The following is a 20,713-nucleotide window of genomic DNA, read 5'->3' as shown; positions in this document are numbered from 1 at the left end:
TTCGATTTTATCAAATTCTGCAAAATACTCATTGCGGGCTGTGATTACTTTCTCGTGTGGTGTATAGGTCATCATAGTCCGTTGAACTTTAAGCTTATAAATGGGAAGAAGTCATTTGGAGCTAATTCTGGAGAAACAAATTCTAATTCCGATTCATGCACTTTTGCCGTTCCTGAAGGCTGCAGTGTGGGATAATATTACGGCCTGGTGAGAGAACAACTTTTTTGGTGCCAATTTTTTCATTCAACTAAATTGAGGGCGCTTGCAGCAAAAAAGAGTGCGTTGCAAAGTAAAGGGAGGATTGCAATGCTGAGAAAAAGACGTACTTTTTCTTGTCTGCGATAGATAGCATCGATTGTAGTCGTTTTATGTGTACAAGAAGAAACCAGAATATGATCTGGAGAACGGAAGACATTTTTTGGAGGGTAGTGGGTTTAACTGAACCAGCGCAAAGATTCTATGGGATAAAGTCGGAAGGAACTGTGCATTCGCACAATATTTCGTCTAGTTTTCATTATATCATACAGAGTGATTTTAACCAAATTATCTGACAAAATTCTCTCTCGCTGATTGTGTACAAGCATGTAGACAGAAAAAAGAGAACCAAGAGGCTGGACCGACCGGAAGTCTTGAAACTAGCGACTGAATTCAACAGAAATAGACCGCGACGCTAACGGGCGTTACATTAATCTGCTTATAGACGCATATGTATTTTTCTTTCTTGAAAATAACCAACCACTTTGAAGCTACGGTAGACATTCAAATAGACAAGTTTTTATTTGTTTTGTGGACTGCTGAAGTACTGTCAAAGATTATCATCGCAAGCGAACCAGGGTGTGTTTTAAGTGTTAATATTTGAATAGGCTGGATCAGAAATAATTTGGAAACCTAATTCGTCCACTTTTATCCGTGTAAAAACCTGCGTGGGACGATGCGTTCTCCTGGGTACGCAGTACCTTATTACTCCCTTGTTTCGGCCAATTCTTAAAATTGTCCTACAGTTAAGCGTAATAGCAGCTGTGTATTGCAACTGATTTGTAAGGGTTATATTATGACTAACCGGTATTTGTCTCCTGCGGCGCACTCTCACCAATTTTTTTGACAAATACTTTGACTGTAGTTCCAGCTCTGCTTCGTAGTGACTGATTCAGGTTTCATCCACAGTCGACTCGAATAGTCTTCCCGATTGCCAAATACTTCGATGAACAGTCTTTTAGTGACTCACATGTTCAACAGTCAGTAATCGTGGCACCCATGGCGCACACAAACTATTTTTTTCTATAGGCCTATCTCTTGCAACATATTGTCCTGTTAAAGACGCGTTCAATCCTAGGTATCTTCGGTATTTAAACTCTACGGTCATGGTCTCTTATTACTATCACTGCTGTTTCCAGTGGTCGCCATTGGGTTTGCTTAAACTGGGCGGTCAGGGTGCTGTTCGTTCCTCGCTGAACGAAGGCTACTAGTATCGAACGAGATATGAAATTTCTGAGAAGGTACCTCTGGAGCACAGGATTGTATGGAAGGAACCATGGAGTAAGGGAAAAGTGCAAATGGAGAGAACTGAAAGTTTGGTACATGAAAGGAGGAGGACACTGTGTTTCAAAGTCTTTGCATCAAGTATCGGGGGAGGGGATAGATCGCGCCACGGGACACAACTTCTGTTTGAGACAAAATATTTGCTGAAGCTTCCGCCATCTCTTTATTGAAATGCCGACTATTGGTCGACGAGATTTCACAGAACTGGCAGAGTCTAACAAGGTGTGCTGCATCTGGTAGTCATTTTCAAATAGAAAACCATAGGAGTGAGTATCTCTAAGTGGAGAAAGGTACTTTAGAAGTGGATCAGAAACTTGGCCTACCGTCTTTCAAGCAGAGCAGTTGAGTGGATTATAGGCAACACACCTTGCACATGTACTGTGCAGAATGTCTACCCCTGCAGTCGCCAAGGGGCTTATCGTCGCCGGCAAACATCAGCGGATATTTTGTCTCTATAAAAAAGTTGTTCATCATGATGTGATCTATCGCCCCTAGACGCCTGATACAAATAGTTCGAAATACCCAGTGGTGTGTGTGTGTGTAGGTTTACGGTGTTTATACATAAAAATACTTTTTATAAAATCTGCGGAGCGCAACTTATAAGGATTTTCAGTACTGATAAAAAACGAGGAGATCGTGCGCAGAATCTGCGAGAAAAAGAATGTGTGGAAACCATTAACTAGACCGAGAGATAGGGTGATAGAAGGCTAATTGCATGGTACTGTAAGGAGCCATAGAGGGCAAGAATTGTACAGAAAGCCGGAGATTGGACTGTATACAACAAATAATTCAAGACGTTCCGTGGAGGTGTTACCCTGAGGTGGAGAGTTGGCATAAGCGACGAAACCGTGATGGGCAGCATCTGAAAAGTCAGAATATTGACGATAAAGAAGTTTGAAATTGGTGGTATAGGTGAGTGTAACGTGGGGGAGAGTTAGTGAACAGCAGGACAGGTGTGAATCGAAACGCGTGTGTCTTCCTTCGCGGCTGGTGTAAACCAGCCGAGGCGTGTGCGGGTGATTCACGCGGATATGACGGCAGCACCCAGCCCTTACACACCCCTCCCCCCCTCACACCTGCGCCGGCCACCCACGCATCACGGCCGCTACTGGCACGCCTCGCCGCCCCGCTAATGTACCGACGCGCCGCAATGCGTGCCGTGCACTGGCCGCCGTTCTAACGCCCCGCGTACCCACAGTCCTCGGGTGTTTCCCTAAGTACGGCAACTGTCACCACCCGCTCGTATGTCACATTTCTGTAAAATTACCAGGTTCCATTTGACAGTGTGAACAACAGCCACTTGGTCATGGAACGAATTAACAGAAACGCGATAAGAAAATTTGATTTAGAGGTTTTTAGTGGCATTAGCCGCATTTGGGCATCGAAATGAAGTGATGGCATTTCCAACAGAGTACTGAAAGCTTGTTCCCAACAAATAAGAGGATTCTCGGCCACATATGTAGTAGCTCACTGAGACAGGGCATTTATCCAGATAGACTGAAATACGCTATTGTTAAACCATTACATAAAAAAGGGAATAGGTCTGTTGCTAACAACTACCGCCCAATCTCACTTCTGACAGCTTTATTCAAAATTCTTGAAAAAGTAATGTGCTCAAGAGTAGCATCACATATCTGTAAAAATGAAGTACTAACAAAATGTCAATTTCGTTTTCAGAAAGTCTTTTCAACATAAAATGCTATATATGCCTTCACTGATCAAATATTAAATGTATTGAATAACCGAACATCACCCATTGGGATATTTTGTTATCTCTCAAAGGCTTTGGATTGTGTGAATCATGAAATTCTTATAGATAAGCCTAAGTATAGTGGTATGAATGGGACAGTGCACAAATGGTTTAATTTATACTTAAATGGAAGAATGCAGAAGGTCGAAATTAACAGTACAGATAGCCTGCAAAAACCAGCAGTGTCCTCTAGCTGTGGAGGTATCAAGAATGGTGTCCCACAGGGTTCAGTCTTGGGTCCCTTATTGTTCTTGATATATATTAACGACTTGCCAATCTGGATTCATGAAGATGCAAAGCTAGTTCTTTTTGCTGATGCTACAAGTATAGTAATCACACTGAAGAAGTAAGAGTCAGCTGAGAATATTGCAAATGTCTTTCAGAAAATTATTAAGTGGTTCTCTGCAAATGGACTCTCACTAAATTCTGAGAAAACACAGTTTATATAATTCTGTACAGTTGATGGCATAACACCATTGATAAGTATAGACTGTGAACGGAAGTCTGTTGCTAAGGTAGAATACGCAAAATTTGTGGGTGTGTACATTGATGATCTGTTGAAATGGGTTAGGTTCAGCTACTTATGCTATTAGGGTTATTGCAAATTTTGGTGATAAACAATCAGTAAATTAGCCTATGATGCCTATTTTCATTCACTGCTTTCATATGGCATCATATTTTGGGACAATTCGTCATTAAGAAAGAAAGTATTCACTGCACAAAAGCGTGTAATCAGAATAATAGCTGGAGCACACCCAAAATCACCTTGCAGACATTTATTTTAGGAACTCGGGATACTCACAGTACCTTCGCAATACGTATATTCACTTATGAAATTTGTCATGAATAACCCATCCCAATTCAAAAATAACAGCGAAGTGCATAGCTACAACACTAGAAGAAAGGATGATATTCACTATTCTGGATTAAATCTTGCTTTGGCCCAGAAAGGGGTGAACTTTGCTGCCACAAAAATCTTTGGTCATTTGCCAAACAGTATTAAAAGTCTGACAGATAGCCAACGAACATTTAAAAGCAATTTAAAAGAATTTCTGAATGACAACTCCTTCTACTCAATAGATGAATTCTTAGATATGAAGTAGTTACTGTAAATAAATATATTGATTAATTAATTATTTTGTGTAAAGAAAACTCATTTTAAAGTGATACTTTCCACATCATTACGAAATGCCGTATTCATGATCTATGGAACAAGGATTAATGTATGTATGTTTGTATCGATAGTAGTAGGTGGAATTTTGTACCCTACCACGGCTTCACAAAACGAAAAAACGTAGTATCCTATGTCTACAGGTATAATTGCAAGAAGTTATTGTTGGAATCCTCCAGCTCGTATAAATACCTGGGTGTAACACTCCGTAGGGATATGAAATGGAATGATCACATAGGTTCAGTCGCGGGTAAAGCAGACAGTGGACTTCGGTGTATTGGTAGAATATTTGGGAAGTGCAATCAGTGTACAAAGGAGATTGCTTACAAATCACTCATGCGACCGGTTCTAGAATATTGCTCAAGTGTGTGGAATCCGTACCAGGTAGGACTAACAGAAGATATTGAACGTATAATCCGTACCAGAGAGGACTAACAGAAGGTATTGAACGTATACATAGAAGGGTAGCTGCCTTAACCACCTCGGCCACCCGAGCGCGCTTCCCATCCGACTCAAATTCCCAGCCTGTTGCACACTACTAGTATAGTGTCGCCTACCCGTGAACTCCTCACTCGCCATTTCAGATCCTTGCAAGAAATAGGGCTTGGTGTGCATCCGCACTGAAAGAACGGATCGTTGGTCGTCACACCTTATTGATGTGAATGAAGAGAATTTGAATTAAAAAAGAGTATGAAAATAATAGCACACACATGTATAGTAGTGAGCACACCGGAGAAAAAAATAGTGGTCTCCCAAGGCGTCATAAAGCTAATGCCCTGTAACACCGTCCCTAGCCTTGATAATGGCCACAATTCGGCGAGGAAGAGCCCACAAGTTTCTTGATGTACGGCATATCCAGATGAAGCCGCTCAAGAATGATTAGATCCTACAGAGCTATCCAATTGCGGGATTATTTGTTCCTACGTACCTCGCTGTTCCAAATAGCCCCAGACATTTTCTGTGGGAATAAGATCGGATGATTTAGCAGCAGTGAGGTCCGATACGATGACGGTGTATTCTTCAAACTAGAAATGTATGCTTGCAGCCCGTTGAACACGGTTGGCTGTTGTCATCGTGGAAGACGGGAGGGTCTGCAGCAGATTCTTCATGAATATGTAGAAGAAAAGGCAACTCTTGGTTACGGAAAATGTTTAAATAAACATCCTGATTCCTGTTGAGTAAGTGTGACCAAGTTATGTTACGAGAAACACGCCGAAGAACATCACAGAAGACTTGTACTTCACCGTCCATACACCGAGTACTGGCCGTCTCTGCACTCGACACCTAGCATCATTTGGAAAGAGGCGAAATAGCTACTCCAGCAGCTACTGCCCAGTTTGTGTTGTTCGAACGACTGGAGACGTGTAACTTTCTGCTGCTGTGAGCAACGGCTCTTTGCGAGATGCCCGACTCCAAGCATCCATTGCATTCATTTCCTGTCGCAATGTTTGCTCGATAACTGGTTCTGTCAGTTTTGAAACCAAGTGTCATTGACAAGGTGTGACACGTCTCCGGTGCCTGACGGGTAGGATATTTTTACGACCACTGTTCCCAGGCGGTGTTACATGGCTGCGGATGGTACACCGTTCCGTATAGACACGTTGGACAGTCTACGTTCATACAACAATAAATCGGCCAGTTTTGTTCATGGCGTGGTAACGACCACGGAGAGAAACAATTTAATTACTTTCTGTCGCGTCACCTTGTCGACCCATCTCACTGAGCCGATTCCATACAACCGATTGGCACATACAGACAACTTCACTGCTATAACTTGGTTCAGCAGTAGAGGCTCAGACCATCATGTGCTAAGTCACAACCCGGACGAAAGTGTCTATTGAGTGACCCAGTTGGATTAACCAAAAAAAGAAAAAAAAAGACGACAGTTGCCAAAAGTAGTTGAACTAATGTCGCACTCGCTAACAGTTCTACGTCATGGACATCATTTCAAAGCGGCCTGTCTTCTCTTTTAAGGCATTGACTGATATTTGGACCAATGGCCTTGCAGGGGTAGGATGAAAATATGGAAACACCGCGGGAAATGAGTGCTTGAACATTAATGCAGATGCTAGCCAAGCCTGCAGGTGGCGCTTTTTATTTGGCCACGAACGGCAGTATTGCAATGTGCTCGTACGTTGGAAATGTCAGTCGTGATCAGAACGGTGTTCTGTGTAGTTGTGAGCGCGTTATGTTGGATCTAAGTCATTTCGAACGTGAACAAATTGTTGGTGCCCTCGTGGTGGGTGCTTGTGTAACCAAGGTACTGCATGGTAGCTGAAGTGTTATGATACATCAAGACGCTTCGTATCAAAGATTTATACCGCATTCAGGGAAAGAGGAAAAACATCGTGTGCTAAGTCACAACCCGGACGAAAGTGTCTATTGAGTGATCCAGTTGGATTAACAAAAAAAAGAAAAAAAGGACGACAGTTACCAAAAGTAGTTGCAGAACTAATGTCGCACTCGCTAACAGTGTCAACACCAAAACAACACGAAGGGAGCTCCATAAGCTGAGAACTGCAAGACGAGCTGGAATTCCAAAACCACTCATCAGTGATGCAAGCCGTAAAACCTGGACTATGCAGCAATGGAAGAAAGCCGTTGGATTGGATGAGTCTTCTTTAATACTGTTTCCAATCTGTCAGCGAAAAATTACCAGGGTTCGGTGATGATTTCAGCAACCATATCAGTATTTCCATCGAACCGATGGTTACCCTGCAAGGTCGGATTCCTGCCTACAATTATGTAATCATTTTGGCCGATGAAGTCCATCCTAAGGTACAGTGTTTGTTCCCCGATGGTGTGGTGATGCCGTGTTCACAGACGACAGAGTCCCTGTTCGCATAGCTAGTATTGTCCAGAAGTGGTTTTGTGAGCACGTCGAAAGACTGTGGCATCTCCCCTGGCCATCATCTCTTTATTATTGAGTCTTTGTGGTCTACATTGGAGAGAAGGGTGCGTGATTGCTATCCAGCTGCATCATCGTTACCTGAATTTGACAGAATTTTGCAGGAAGCATGGTACAAGATTCCCTTGGAAACCGTACAGGACCATACCATTCTGAGAAAATAGGAAGCTGTTTTGAGTACAGAAAATTTTCCTGCGCCACATTAGGCGTGGTAATGTTTCGTGCCTGTGGTGCTTCCATACTTTCGTCCAGTGGTCGGCAACCCGCAGTCCACAAGCGGCAAGCGGCACCATTTCGTGCGGCCAGCAGAGCCATCACTGGATTTTTCGTGATACGTCGAACGAACGAGCACATATTTTGTGCATTTTTCGCACAAGAAAATACATTTTTAGAAATATACACCTCATTCAGGAGCGGCACTTTACTTGGACCCCAAACCGCGCTTTGGCTCAGATTATAGTCACGCGTGGCTAGATTTTGCCGCTCCTAATGAGCTATTTCAAATATTTTCGCTCTCTTAATGGACTATTTCAATTATTTTCATAATTCGTTCTGCTTCAGCTGTTTTTCGAAGACATAATTAAGGCGCATTGCGAGATCATGCGCAAATGAGCTGTTAATATAGCGTGATTCTAACACGTGTCGTGGCTCTTAATTTGGTCGTTTTGCCTAACTTTTCTGTGAATTTATCTTGTTATGTATAGAAGATTTTGCTGCATCATTGGCATTAATATTTCCAGGAAGAAAACACTTCAAAGAGCTATGTGCCCCATGTATTGATATAGCATCATGCTAAAAAACAACACGAATCGTTTACGTTGTCATGTAAATAGCTTTCATCCTCTTTTTTATCAAATTTTAATATATACTGAATTGTTTATGTGATTCAACTCAGAATCGTATTGTATGTTAGACAGTGCTCAGGTAATACCAGATCGAAAGAATATCTACAGAGTTACGCGATCGCGAAGCAATGTGATGTGGAAAGCGAAGAAACGTTCCCTCCAAGCTTTAGTTTTGCGGTCGTTTTCTTTATCCTAAGTTTCAATAATTATGGCGTGATCATGTAAATTATCTCTTCTGGATAGCTAGAAATATGTATATCGTTTGAAATTTTTTTCTTCTAAAATAAATTTGTGCGTATAAAAAATTCAGTTTGTTCCTTTTTTGCAATTTGCTACATATGTTAAGCTTCAAATTAATTTCTGTCAGTGTTAATAGCAAAACAAAAAAGTTGTTACTTTCTAATTTATTCTTAGTCCTTTGAAATGTTAAGTTGCAAACATAAGTAGCTCAGAAGATATTCACGTTTTGACGACCTAAACAGAGGGAGCTAAGAGGCTGCCGATCCCTGGTATATACTATAAATAATCCGTTATTGTGCAGTGCTGCAATAGGAGTTTGCTGGAAGAAAGGCTCTCCACGTAAATTTGAAAATGTGACATGTAGCACTCAAATAAATCGGTTCTGCTGTAAGTCTTTTGATAATGAACGCTTCAGAATAGTGCACACTTTTGTATACAATAGTTAAGGAAGTATTATTCAAAACAATTCCGTATATATATGAAGATGGTATCTGTTCTTTCTGACATGTCCGAAGGAACAGATACCATCGGTGACCATGTCTCGTTAGAATGAAATTGCAATGAAATGAATATCCCTAGTTGCATACAGGCGTTGATGTACGTCAACAGGGACAGTTGAAAATGTGTGTCCCGACCGGGACTCGAAACCGGGATCTCCTGCTTACATGGCAGACGCTCTGACCATCTGAGCCACCGAGGACACAGAGGACTGCGACTGCATGGACACCTCCGAAAGAACAGATACCATCTTCATATAGTTAAGGCTCACCGGCCATTTGACCATCTTATTCCGTGCGGATGCACAAACAGTGCCCGAACTCTTACGGGAATCGGCAAAAAGCCGCGCGTAATGAGTATAATGGGCAGGGGAACTATGAATATAGTGCGGGACATTAAGTTGGAAATGTGGGTCTCACGGGAGGCGTGCCAGAGATAAGTCCCTGCAGTCGCACTATCCTCTGTGTCCTTGGTGGCTCAGATGGATAGAGCGTCTGCCATGTAAGCAGGAGATCCCGGTTTCGAGTCCCGGTCAGGGTACACATTTTCAACTGTCCCCGTTGACGTATATCAACGCCTGTATGCAGCTAGGGGTATTCATTTCGTTGTAACAATTCCTTGTGTTAATAAATGCGACAATTCCTTTTGAGAGCGCCCATATTATTCGCAACAAACCGCATGATGGAGTTTTTTTTTTATAGAGATGGAACCGATCTACAAGGTCACTTCCTTACGGGAGAGAACGACATTATAAATGGTGGTCAGAAACAGTTTGAAAAGCTTGGAGAGGTGTTGCACGGGAGGTTGTGCTGAGAAATAATTGTAAAGAAAAACATCCGATACATTTCCGAGTTAATTAACACTGAAGTAAGCCCGTCAGGTCGCCTCGCTCAAATTCAAAATGGCTCTGAGCACTATGGGACTTAACATCTGAGGTCATTAGTCCCCTAGAACTTAGAACAACTTAAACCTAACTAACCGAAGGACATCACACACATCCATGCCCGAGGCAGGATTCGAACTTGCGATCGTAGCAGTCGCGTGGTTCTAGACTGAAGCCTAGAACCGCGCAAATTGAAGCAGCCTGCCAGTGGCGGTGTCACCAAACATGTTCTTCCATGTTTTCCTCAAACTGAACAAAGATAGATTTTGGTCACCTATATTAAATTTATCACGTCCGAAAAAAGGCACATTTTAACTGGTAACAGCATTTCAACAAGTGGTAATTCACGGGCCCACGGATGTTTCCGCATTGCCGCATTTTAGCGCATATAAGAGCTTGAATTTGCGCACGCAGCGACCTGACTGGCTAACTTCAATTCTAAATAACTCGGGAAATGCACATCGTATTGATTTTTTTTTTTTTTATATACCAAGTATAGCCTGCAACCAACCCTGCAAGCTTTTCAAACTTTTTTGAGCACCTATATATTCTGGTCTGGATTTCCGTTCGCCACAGTATTGGCGTATTGTCCCCCCCCCCCCCCCCCCCCGTCCCCCTCCACCTCCCCCTCCCCTCCCAGTGTGAGCTCTGCTGCTTTAGGCGTGGAAGGACGTTTTCACCCTTTTCCTGCGGTCGGTTGCTTCCCCCTGTCGGCAAACATCAGCGGATAGTTGTTTTTCTCAGTTACTTCTCCAGCAGAATGCCTGCACCCACGAACGCTCGTGGAGATTTCTGGACTGCCGTGAAGTGTCAAGAGGGTTGCCCTTAATTAAAGAGGTGTGGCGTTGATGGCTGGAGGACCCCAGAGCGCCATGTCCTTGCGCTCAATGACACCTTCGCGAAGCGTAAGTTTGTGTCTGCAGTGTATGTGTCGAGTATAAGGCAGTATGATGAATGCTTCGTGTTTTTGTTGGTGACGGTGGGGAAGGAGCGAGAGGGTGGAAGGCGAATAGCAGCTATGGAGCCGCCGAGCTTAACGACCCAATCTGACGGACGAATCAGCAGCAGTTGTGATGTGAGCCACTGTGGAGATGTTTAGGATTTAACCAAACACTGACACATAATCCGGTGATAATGAACGGTACGCTGCCACCTGCCCTCCCGTTGCCGATGGCGGATTTTTTTTTTCCACAATCAGGAACCGGATTCGCTACCTCCGAGTTGAGCGCCACAGCACAAACGTGCACTAGCCGCCTCTGCTACAGAGGCGGCTGAAATGTTGCCCGTGACTCCAGTAGAACTTTCTTGAAGTCAGTACCCAAATTATAATTGCGAGAAGTCATGCCAGTCGGCAGCTCCATCAAACAAAGAGTTGCAGTTAACACGTAAGTGGTGGCATCGTTCATAATGGTTTTCATTTCAGAGACAAAAGCCAGTCAATCTGTAACCAAGTCTCTAATTGGCTAACGTGGACGGGAGGGGCTCGTCCTGCGGATGGTGGCTAGTTTTCGCCATTTATTCTTTTTCTAAAGTTGGAATTATGCTCCAGGGTGTCCATTAGAGTAAAGATATAATAAGTGCGCAGAGTGAGTGTGAGACATTACTTAAGATTCTTTTCCATGCATCTACTTCGGAAAGGATGCGTGGAGAGACTTGGTGATGGTCTAGCCTTGCGTTGCAAGATTTGGTGGCGATGACCTACGTAAACTTGCAGTGGACAAAATAAAACGCGTTCGACAATGAACAGCGTGATATAATGATCAGAGTCTTAAACACCAGAAAGTGTTGGTCAAGTAAGCGATAATTTGCAGAAAAGTCTAACAAAATCATAACCCCGGATGACTACAACTGGGAGACTAAAGGTAGTCGTGTCAAAACGTTACTAAAATAGACCATCTTGATCATGAAAATTTTCCTATTTTACGTGCGTTAAAGCTTAGAAACCATCCTGCACGGATTGATTTCTGCTGGCTGTATTTAAGTGAAGTGATTTCGAGACAAGTCGATCCCTTCTTCAGTTCAGGCATGCTTCTGCCTGTGCAGGTGTGTTAACTCACAGAACAAGCACCATTGTTTTGTTCTCAATCAATAGACTGGCCAACAGCAATTCTTGTTCTCCGCGCTTCCTTATCTCTTACAATTCCCTTCAGTTCAGAGTATGTTGTCAATTTCAGACCAGTATGTTGTCAATTTCAGACCTTGTCTTTCACGAGCATCCTTACCACACATGTTCCCTTCTTTTAATTTCTGAAAGAAGAGGCAATGTCTATACTGTATAGGTGCCCACACTCCCTTTCCCCCCCCCCCCCCCCCCCTCTCTCTTCATGATGGCTTTTAGGATTCTTCTGCAACACCGTGCCTCAAAAGCCTGTGTCCTTTCCTTTTTGTCTCCCTACCGTCCATGTCTCCGACCGATATAGAACAAAGTTCCAAACAATAATTTGTACATGCTGTTTCCTCGTGTTCAGACTAATTTTTTTGATGTTGAAAGCGTCCTGTTTTTGTTGCATGTTATTTTTTACCTTGCACAATTCTGCATTTAATCTCTTTGCATGCAGTACCAACCTCTGTTATTTTGCTACCTAGGTATTAAAAATAGCGACCTGCTTCAGATTCTCTCCCATCGAGGCGTAGGTTTGCTATGGTTGGGTCTTACCTACGGTTTTCTTCTAATTAATTTTCGTATTATATCTTTCTGAAAATATCTTGTTCATGCCTCCTGCGACCTTATGGAGACTGTTCAGATGAGGCTAATACTGTCCCCCTCCCTCTTTTTCTTTATTGTATTTGGCTTGTGACAGGTTTCATCGTGTCCTCTTTTGGACCTTATCCTTCAGCTGTTTGTATGTTCGTCCTCTTGTAATATCCATTTCTGAAATTTTCTTTCTATATCTTCCTCTCATTCCTTCAACTTTTTCCCTCTATAATCCTTTGTTGCAGACAATTTCCGTGCAATATATGTCCCAGCCACGATTCTTATCCTCTTCCTGATCGCTTCCAAAAAACTTATTTCTTCCTCTCTTTTCGAAATTACTTCCTCATTCAAGTCTGTCAGTCCATGCCACCTTAAGTATTCTTCTTCATAGCCACTTTTCAAACCTTTCTACTCGTATCTTTCTTCTTTCTTTTTTTAACTGTCCACGTTTCAGTGCTGTACAACACCACACTCCAAACATAACATATAGCAATTCTTTTCCTCAACTCCACTGGAATTCTTGTAGCCTGTTTCTAGTAATTGCTTCACCTTTTCAAATGCTGTAATTCCTGTAAATATTTCCTCCATGTTTCTTCTGTACGGCTTCCGTTCCATGTCATTAGTCTTCCTAGGTAGAGAAAGGATTTTACTTATTCTATCCTTTTTCCGTCGAAGAATATGTTAACTGGCGCTTCCTTGTTGTTTATTCTCATCATTTTTGTTATTACTGTATTTTTCTTCATTCCATACTCCTCGCTCCCTTCTTGTGACACTCAACTTCTTCTGTAGTTCCCCTTCTGATTCTGCCAGTACTGCTTGATCATATGCGTATTTTATAGTCTGCATTATTTCTCCTGTAACTGCAATATCTGTTTCGTCTTTTATGGTCCTACCTACCATTGCTTCTCCATATATGTTGAAAAACTTCGGTGACAGTGAGTTTCCTTCTTTTACACTCATTCCAGTGCTCATCTCTGTCACTTTTTGCTTGGCGTACATCTCCTTTATTAACCTTTCCGGTCTACTCCAACATATTTTAAAACTTTCCCCAGTATATTTTAGTTGACTCTATCAAATGCCTTCTTCCAATCGATAAAACAAATACACACTTCCTTGTTAATTTGTATCATTCTTTCTCCAAGCATCCCCAAAAAATGGCTCTGAGCACTATGGGACTTAACTGCTGAGGTCATCAGTCCCCTAGAACTTAGAACTACTTAAACCTAACTAACCTAAGGACATCACACACATCCATGCCCGAGGCAGGATTCGAACCTGCGACCGAAGCGGTCTCGTGGTTCCAGACTGTAGCGCCTAGAACCGCTCGGCCACCCAGGCCGGCAAGCATCCCCAGACAGCCTATAACACATCTCGTTTATTCACCTTTTCTGAATCCAAAATGATCTTCTCCAGTATATTCGTCAGTTTTATTTTCAGTTCTGCTTAGTATGACTCTAATTACAGCCTTTGTAAAACGACTGATAAAGGTATTGTCCTATAGCCTTTAAATTCGCTTACGTAGAACTTTTTATTGCTAACACTTCTATATCATCAGAAAATCTCAAGTACAGTATTTGTAACGAGAGACCTACGCGCCGTTATGTACAGAAATGCCTCGTCAGTACGTTAAACAGCGGTTGTACCGCATTAAGATTGACGTTTGGTTCGCCGTTGCCTACTAGTTTTATTTTGGCCATGGTGTAGCTAGAAGGCCGCTATGATTGAACAAAGGGCCATGCTTGGTTTGATGAAACTAAAGCTGCTGCCCTCAATCTGAAGGTACTTTACTACGACGGTCCTATTGCGGGGGATTTACCCTTACGTATCTCCGACCTGTGAACTGACTGACCCAGCCATTTAACGTTGGGAGATACAGTTTAAAGCGATTAAGCGCTGATGTAGAAATTAATTTGTTCATATTTTACGAGTGTAGGCTGTGGTTCTTTTCAACTAGAATTTGCGACTTTCTCATCACGGATTCATGGACATTTACATGTCAGTAGTCAGCTAAGTAGAGACGGCAAGTGGCGTTTGATTTCTGGTTCAGTAGTGCGGTTTGAGAATTTTCTGAATAGAATAAAGTTATTAATTGAGCTCACATCAATGGTGGCAGGGCAATGTGTCCAGTAAAGCATGGGAGTTGGGCGTAGCGTTCTTGAAAGAACTTTTCGGTATTTGTGTGGAGCAATTAATGGAAACCGCAGAAAACTTAAAATTACCAAATTCGAAAAAGAATGTGAACAGTGCCGCTTCCGGATTATAGGTCAGTGTCTTAACCATCGTGCAACCTCGATATGTGAAACTAGCTCAGAACCTTAACGACAGCAACGTACAGGAAATGGAAGTGCTCTTGCTTATTCTTTCTAGTTTCAAGAATTAGTTTATCTCATTAGGGTAGCTCTGGTACTGTATGGTCAGTGTGCTGGCAAACCCGCTAATTTCACCTACCCCTCTTATTCGCATCACTTTTTCCTGCTCAGTTCGTCATCCTGAAAAAAAAAGTTCAAATGTGAGTGAAATCTTATCGGACTTTAAACTGCTAAGGTCACCATGCCCGAGGGAGCATTCGAACCTCCGCCGGGACCAGCCGCACAGTCCATGACTGCAGCGCCCCAGACCGCTCGGCTAATCCCGGGCGGCCGTCATCCTGAAAATAGCTTGAGTGCAGTGCTCAATATCGGTCTCTAGAGGTTAAATGTGTGTCTGTAATTGCCCATCAGTGTTAAGTGATAGCCTTTATGAGTTAAATGAGAGTTCTTTACTTTTAGCTAAAGCGCTAGTGTCCAAATGCTCTCTGTATGCTGGCCGCTGTTACCCATAATGCGTTATTGCTCATTTCGAATACTATCGTGATCTCACTGCAGTTAGTAGGTGATCATTTATTAGTGATATATCTCACTAATAAAATTAGCAAGTTACTTTTTGAATGTAAGTAAGTTTGCAGGAACTGAGGGAAAATCACAGCGAAGTGGATGCCATATAAAAAATACAGACTAAAGTATTATCCCAGACTGTTCTCGTACATGAGATGGATGATAAATCGCAGTCTCTTTCAAGTTTTCTTTTGGGCTGTCGCACTCTCTATGCAATAAAAGCGTAAGGCCTCTCGGACCCGCATATCGGGATTGTTCTGACTGACTGTTCTCGATATGTTATTTGTTCCAGCAAATCACCGGCCTGTGTAGTAATTACTACATGATTCTCTCAAATTGGCTACATCTTTATGCCATGTTTTGAGTGGAGTTGAAGTATTAGTGCCAGTTGTAGTTTGATTGCAGTCCACTGCAATCGCTTCCATACAATTCTTCTCTGTTTGTGTTGTTACTTGGCGCTCCCCACTAATGTAACCGGAAGAACCAGACATTTTGTTGACAGTATCTGCTTTTACTTGTACTAAGCGAGCTGGTTCGGTTTCGGGAGGACTGATGTTCAAAGCCATGTAAGGCCACGCAGGCACCTAAGACAAATGGTCGGATGATTCGTTTGAAAAGGACATGACTGATTTCCTTTCCCATTCTTGCCCAATCGGAGCTAGCCCTCCATTGTAACTCGCCATCGACGGGACGTTAAGCTGTAACATTTCTCTCTCCCCCTTCCCCCTACCTCACTACCCATTCAGTTTTGCTCTTACACAGTTATAGAATGCGTCATTCTCATCTATGTAACATGCACCTTATATAAAAGCTATTCATACCATGAAGAAAATGCGCGATGTTAAAATTGTGAGGCAAACGGAAACTCTAACACACATCACAGACGATCGTGGCCAAGGTTCCGGATTGGATTCCCAGTCTGGCACACGACTATAACTTGCCTCTAATGCTCCTCGCAAAGAATAGTCCATTAAAGAGTGGAAACGTGTCATTGATACTGATGTCACATTCAGCTAACGTCGTAATTGAGATACGACGTCCAAATCGCCTATTAAGTAGACTTCGACGAGAAGTGTAACGACGTTACTTGGCGAGTTTAAGTACATGCAGACACTTCCAGTGGGCAACGTTTCCATGTTTCTCATCAGTAACGACAGTAACCTATGCCTTCAATGCTACACGGGGTTGTTAAAAAGTTCAGGCGATTTTTTAAAACGAAATTTTTTGTTGGGGATACTACATAGCAAACATCATCATTACTCAATATCTCGATGTCTACGCACTTGGTTTCTCTCTTCGCAAGCTTCGCAATTCCGTCCTGGAAGAAGTTTTTATGGCATCACGCACATCCACTGCTGTGCCGTCTCCACAACGTCGTCATCCGATGAGTATTTGGATTCACGCAGGATCTCCTTCATCACACCCAAAGGGTGAAAATCGATTGGAGGTAGACCAGACTAGACGCTGGGTGTTCCAGAAGTTCGAAACCAAGATTTTGAATGTATTGGATTGTTTTGCAGCTGTATGACGGCGGGCATCATGCTGAAGCAAAATCGCACCTTCTCAAAGCTTCCTTCCCTCTCCTCTTGAGTTTGACTCTGGGTTTCACACCTTGCAGTAGGTCACAGTAGCTGTCACTATTCATTATATAACTTTTAGTAGCATCAGCAGTGGACATTTCATACCCCAAAACACTGTCAGCATTCACTTTCGTGCAGAAGCTTGACTCAGTTCTGCCACAAAAATAATTACAAATCATTCGCTCAACTGTCTCAATGTTCCTGTCCGTTTTCGAAGGGGATGGCGTACCCACTGGTCCTTCGTTGCAGACACTTTTAAGCGATTTATCGACTCGAAAATTTTTCTTTCTCTAACAAGCAGTAGGCCTCAGGCACAGCCAACCGATTCGGCTCACTCGTGACAGGTCGCTTGCGTACAACATAAGCTGGAAGAGGTAACATATTTTGGGTTAATACCCCCTCCGTTTTCGAGAAAGCCATCCCTAAATTTCATGAGGCGCAGTCGACACAGAATTGACGGGATCAATAGATAATTGAAAATTTAGCATTTTTCATCATCGTATATGGGATCCGCAAACGCAAATTTCCCTACAAATGGAGGAAAAAGATTGTAACGATTGCACCTTATTTATCCATAAGATACACGCCGGTAAATGGGTACGTAAGGAGCAGTCGTTGCAGTTTTTTCCTCGATTTATAGGAAAACATGCGTTAGCAGATCCGATATACGAAGATCAAAAACGTTAAATTTTCAGTTTCTGTCGATCCCGTCAATTTTGAATTAATTGCGCGTCTTGAAATTTGGGAGTGGGTTTCTCAAAAACGGAGGGTTGTTGAGCCAAAATACGTCAGTCTTTCAGTTTAGGTTTTGTCTGAGTCACTATCACCATTACCGCAGTTGTGTACTGCGAACCATCTACACAGCTTTAAAAAACAAGGAGAGTAATTAAAACTAATCTCCCCCCCCCCCATTTCTTCGTTGACGTATACGGACAATAGGTCACTTAAAACTAAATGCTCTGAAATCACTACGAGTAGATGAACCAGCACAGCGCAACGCAGAAGAATACGGCGAGTTTAAGGCATGTCATTAATGAATCTGCTGTCAGCCCATGGAGCAGAATAATAATAATAATAATAATAATAATAATAATAATAATAAAGCTTGTACCTATTACCTTCCACTCATAGATATCGTATGCACTGCAATGTCAGCTTCGTAAATTAGAACATCTCTGCTTGATGTGGTGTAAAATAATGTATTTGTGTTAATTTTTATTGAAAATTTTGCTTTATGAAATCGTCCGATACTTGATAATCGCATTATTATCATATAGTTTGCGAACGCCAGACACTGATAGCAGATGCCTAATCGTTTCCAGCAACGTTGACGATGTGCACAGCAGCGGTCAATTTTCGGCGCGAGCGGCGTGCCCTCTGATGTCAGTGCCAAGAGAGCGACTGCAGCCCAGTGACGACATGTGCCTACAAGTCCTCTGCCCCAATGTGGGAAGGCTCCCGCGTGGGACTCTGCGGTGATGGCACGTAATTGCCGGCCATTAACACGCGCAGGAGGCGCCATGCGGCAGCGTCCGGGTTTTTGTTTATCGCCTGGTGGATCTTTGCTTCCGGATGCTCGCTTGCGCAGCTCTCTCGGGTCTCTGTACTGATCGGTAGGGTGGCGCAAAATCAGATTCGCCATGCAGCAAGGGCGGAAGTTGAAGCTAGCTTTTGCCCCCGGGCTCAAGATGCTTAGAGCAGAGTTCAGGACGTCTAGCATCGAATTAGGATGCATCTTGTTTCCAGGACTATACCCTGAAGTTTTGAAGGTAACAGGGATCAAACGCAGGGAGCGAAAGGTTAGTAACAACTTGTACACAAGATTACAGTAATAAGAGTCGAAGAACACGAAACGGAAACAATGGTTGACAAGGGAGTGAGACAGGTTTGTAACTTATCCCGGAAGTTATTCAGTCTGTAAATCGAGCAAGCAGTAAAGAGAGAGAAAAAATGAGAAATTTGAAATTTGGAGAAGGAATTGAAGTTCAGTTCCATCATAGACGGCAAAGGACTTGGAACGGAATGGATAGCGTCTCGAAAATAGTTTATAATGTCAACATCAAGAAATATAAAACTAGAATAATGAAATGTTGCCGTATTGTTAGGGTGCGATTAATTAGTGCACGTAGGAGCACTTTTCTGCAGCCTATGTGCAACGTAGTGCGAGCACGATTCGGGGATATAAGCACCGACATATAGGCAGAGAATTAATGTGACACTCGTGTCTTTTCGACGTGCTTGCGGTAAATGGGGAAACGTGAATTATGGCGACGTTATTATCAAATGCGTGCAAACAGGACCAACGTGCTGTTATTCTTTTCTTGGCTTCCGAATATCAAACACCGGCAGACATCAATCGGAGGATGAAGAATATGTATGGGGCAGCACGTCTGTCGAAAACCACCGCTACGGAATGGTGCGCCAAGGGGTTCTGCTGTTTCATGATAACACACGTTCCCATATAGTAAATATAACGCAGAAGTTTACGCCAACTCAAATGGGCGACACTTAGCATCTGTCCTACAGTCCTGAACTCTTCCCATGCGACTATAACGTATTCGGTCCCTTCAAAAAAGGCCTTGAAAGGTCGACGACAGCCGTCGGACGAGAGTGTGCAGCAGGCAGTTACGAACGTCTACAGGCAGCAAGACTTGATGTATCACGAAACGGGTATCTTCAGCCTGGTGCTTCGGTGGAAAGATCGCCTCAGAACTTGCGGCGATTTTGCCTGATTGGCACGCCGGTTCTGGTTGCGCGACCTTCGAACGCAAACTCTATCGCCACTTATAAGTGGGGTGATGCTGAGACACTGAAGATAGTAGATGGGTTTTGGCATTTGGGGGAGCAAAATAACTGACGATGCCCGAAGGAGAGAAGATGTCAAACAAGAAGAGGAGCCGGCCAGGGTGGCCGAGCGCTTCTATGCGCTACAGTCTGGAACCGCGCGACCGCTACGGTCGCAGGTTCGAATCCTACCTGGGGCATGGATGTGTGTGATGTCCTTAGGTTAGTTAGGTTTAAGTAGTTCTAAGTTCTAGGGGACTGATGACCTCAGATGTTAAGTCCCATAGCGCTCAGAGCCATTTGAACCATTTTGCCAAGAAGAGAATATTCGCTTTTGAGGCGTGGTGCTATGGAAGAAAGCTTAAGTTTAAATGGATAGATAGAATAAATATTGAGGAGGTACTGAATGGAATCGGGGAGAAAAATAAGTTAATGCTAACTTGATTAAAAGAAGGGATAGAGTGATAGGCCATATTCTGAGACATCAAGGTTCGTCACTTACGTAATAGTCAAGTGTGAGGAGGAAGAGCTGTAGATAGAGACAAAGGCTTAAATACAATGAGCATTTTCAAATGGATTTAGGTTGCAGTAGTTTTGCAGGGATGAAGATGACGGTACAAATTGACGAGTGCACAGAGCTGCAACAAACCAGTCTTCGGACTAAAAATCAGATCAACATCGATAGCGCGCCTTGCATCGACTTTAGGCATATTGCAAATACGCTAGCTTCCAGTTCTTCCTGATCTTGTTCTTCGCTTTATGTAATGCTCGCTGACGGACACGCACTTCTAATTTTAGTATATATTTTTTTACTTCTGGTGCTGGGTTCTAGTCATGTTATGGGGACAAGGTGATAATTCTTTCTTCACAGGTTTTGTTTTCCTTATGGTGGCATGCCTTGCGTAATAACGTAACTCAGGTGTTATTTAGATAGGTGGAGTATTATT

General features: G+C 42.9%; 1 protein-coding gene and 1 non-coding gene across 6 annotated transcripts in view; one reads left to right on the top strand and one right to left on the bottom strand.

Moving 5' to 3' along the window:
• LOC126473334 (leucine-rich repeat flightless-interacting protein 2) overlaps positions 1 to 20,713 on the top strand; it is a 217,200-nt gene that overhangs the window by 105,583 nt on the left and 90,904 nt on the right. The gene's annotated exons all lie outside the window — the stretch shown is intronic.
• On the bottom strand, positions 9,080 to 9,154 carry Trnat-ugu (transfer RNA threonine (anticodon UGU)). The gene has a single exon. It is a non-coding gene; the product is annotated as a tRNA-Thr (tRNA).

This window comes from Schistocerca serialis, chromosome 4 (assembly GCF_023864345.2).
Source record: "Schistocerca serialis cubense isolate TAMUIC-IGC-003099 chromosome 4, iqSchSeri2.2, whole genome shotgun sequence".
In the NCBI taxonomy this organism is placed as follows: domain Eukaryota; kingdom Metazoa; phylum Arthropoda; class Insecta; order Orthoptera; family Acrididae; genus Schistocerca; species Schistocerca serialis.
The sequence above is the reverse complement of the archived record's forward strand: the minus strand, read 5'-3'. Positions and strand labels throughout refer to the sequence as shown.